This window comes from Chrysochloris asiatica, unplaced genomic scaffold (assembly GCF_000296735.1).
Source record: "Chrysochloris asiatica unplaced genomic scaffold, ChrAsi1.0 scaffold00546, whole genome shotgun sequence".
Taxonomy (NCBI): domain Eukaryota; kingdom Metazoa; phylum Chordata; class Mammalia; order Afrosoricida; family Chrysochloridae; genus Chrysochloris; species Chrysochloris asiatica.
Window position 1 is genome coordinate 466728 of NW_006409064.1, and position 2990 is coordinate 469717.

The window sequence follows — 2990 nt, forward strand, 5'->3', positions numbered from 1 at the left end:
TTGTGATTAACCATCAACACTCATGAAAGCAGCAGACCAACAGCATACTGCATTAGGCAATTTTTTTGCATAAAACTTCTTTATACTATTCAAGAGCAAAGATATATCAGTTTGAGTACTAAGGTACACCTGACCCAAGACATGATATTTCCAATAGCCTCATATAGATGTGAATGTTTTACAATGAATAAAAAAAAAACAGAGAATAATTGATGTATTTGAGTTGTGGTATTAGACAAAAATACTTAAAGGACCATGGACTGAGAGAAGAGCAAATAAATCTACGTTGGAACAAGTACAGCCACGATGTTCCCTAGAAGTCAGAATGGCGAAACTTCATCTCTCACATTTCACATATATTATCAGTATGGAACAGTCCCTAGAAGAGGACATTATGCTTGGTAAAGTGCTGGGTCAGAGAAAAAGAGGGAAAACCCCAACCTGATGGAATAGCCCAGTGGCACCAGTAATGGGCTCAAACAAAACTACGAGTGTGCTAGTGGCACAGGAGCAGGCAGAGTTTCATTCTGTTGTACCAGGGGTCACAGTGTGTCGGAGCCAATTCAAGGGCACTGACCACAACAATTAATAACAGATTAATGTGGCCTCATTTCCTATACCAATTAAAGCTTCTTCATGTTCCTTTGGATATGGCTCAGGAAGGTATCAGGAAAAGCACACTGCTTGTATGTAGTTCAATTTACATTGTAATAGAAAGAGGAGTTACTACTACTAATGTAAAGGGGTTTTGTTGTTATTTCTTTAAAGACCTTGTTGTCTTTAAAGAGCTTAATGAGCTGTTTATATTCTCTAAGGTAAACTCTTCTAGCGTCTTCATAGTAGGTTTAGAAATGACAGTGTGGTGGAGTATTTAAAATACATACCCTAAATGAGCTGATTTAGGAAGATGAAAGGAAAGTTGTGTCACAGGCAGAGACGATGGATGGCTGACAGCACGTTGCAGATCTCTGAAGGAAAGTAAAATATTAATGCTAAGTCAAATAAAGAGAACAAAATTGAGTCTGACGAAAAGCAGACATGTAGACTTAACATTTTATATCTTAATGACCCATATTCTATAAAACATCTGAGGTTGGGATCATGTAAAACAACCATAAAGCAATACCAGTTGTCACTGAGTAGATTTCCACTTATGGCAACTCCATGCATTACAGAATGGAACTGTGCTCCATAGGGAATCTCTTTGCCGTAATCTTTATAGAAGTATATCGCCGAAATTTTCTTCTACAGAGTCACTAAATGAGCTCAAACCACCTGCCTTTCTATTTTATAGTAGCAGAACACAGTTCACCTTACCTAGAAGCCCTTAAAACAACAAGATTTTACTGAAAATATTATTTGTTCTTGGCCAAAAAGTCTTGTATTCAGAAGATTCTGCTGCTCATTACAGGTTATGCTTCATATATTTCTCTCTTTTCTTTTAAGTGATGCTAAATCAAACAGCAGTCACTGAATTTCTCCTCCTAGGAGTGACAGAAAACCAGGAACTGTGGTCTCTTCTCTTTGTGGTTTTCTTCACCATCTATCTTGTCAACGTGGCTGGGAATGGAGCTATCCTGATGATAGTCATCTCTGATCCCAAACTCCATTCGCCTATGTATTTCTTCCTGGGAAACCTATCGTGTCTGGATATCTGCTACTCCACAGTGACACTGCCAAAGATGCTGGAGAATCTCCTCTCTACAAACAAAGCAATTTCTTTTGTGGCCTGCATAAGCCAGCTTCATTTCTTTCACTTTCTTGGCAGCACAGAGGCCATGTTGTTGTCCGTGATGGCCGTTGACCGTTTTGTGGCTATCTGTAAACCACTTCGTTACACTGTTATCATGAATCATCACACCTGTACACTGATGGCCAGCACAGTCTGGGTCATTGGATTTTTCCATGCCCTGCTGCACTCCATAATGACTTCCAAATTGAACTTCTGTGGTTCCAACCAAATCCATCACTTCTTCTGTGATATTAAACCACTGCTGGAGTTGGCTTGTGGGAACACTGAGCTCAACCAGTGGCTGCTCAACACTGTCACAGGGACTGTAGCCATGGGCTCTTTTTCTCTCACAGTTCTCTCCTATTTCTATATTATCATGTACCTCATCTTAAAGACCCACTCTTGCAGCATGCTTCACAAAGCATTGTCCACATGTGCCTCCCACTTCATGGTAGTTATTCTTTTATATGCTCCTGTTATCTTCACCTATACTCGTCCTACCTCAGGCAACTCCGTGGACCAGGACCGAATCATTGCCATCATGTACACTGTGGTCACACCTGTACTCAATCCACTCATCTATACTTTGAGGAACAAGGAAGTGAAGAGGGCCTTAGCCAGAGTGGTCAGGAGAAAGTTATGACTAAAGGAATCTAGATAATTCTTCCGATGAATTGAGAATGTTGATAATTTAATTTATACTGTTTCTCAAATTGGTTAGAGTATATATTAAGCTAAAACCTGAATAAAAGATATATAATGGTAAAGTCCAGTGGAGTAGGTTGTTGTTGTTATTGTTAAGTGCTGTCAAGTCCATTCGAACTCTTATTGACCCTGTATATGGTTTTCAGGTTGCAGCTGGTGGATTTAAACTGCCAGTGCTTATCCTACAGTGCCACACCAGTAGTAGGTAGGTAGTATAAAAGAAACCTGAACAAGTTGGGCACCAGCCATATCATGTTGCATTGGTTTGGGGGATATCAGTTGATATAATTTCTGTCATATATATACCTTACTATGTTCTTGTATAAAATCAAGTATACATATATGCTATTTTACCTATAACTGTGTAAATAGATAATATTTAGGTTTGTTTATCTGTGTGATTTCTTTAGGTTATTGCATTTTAATGTAAGCAAAAATATCCTTTTATATTTTGCAGATTTTTTAGGGTCATGGTTGCTTAACTGATGAACCAATGCTAACTCACATGAATTAAGAAGAATTCTTAAGTATGGTATGATTTTTTTGTTCTTCA

At 38.5% G+C, this 2990-nt stretch overlaps 1 pseudogene; it reads left to right on the top strand.

Moving 5' to 3' along the window:
• Positions 1–1448: 1448 nt before the first annotated feature.
• LOC102825987 lies at positions 1449–2393 on the top strand (annotated as a pseudogene).
• Positions 2394–2990: the final 597 nt, after the last annotated feature.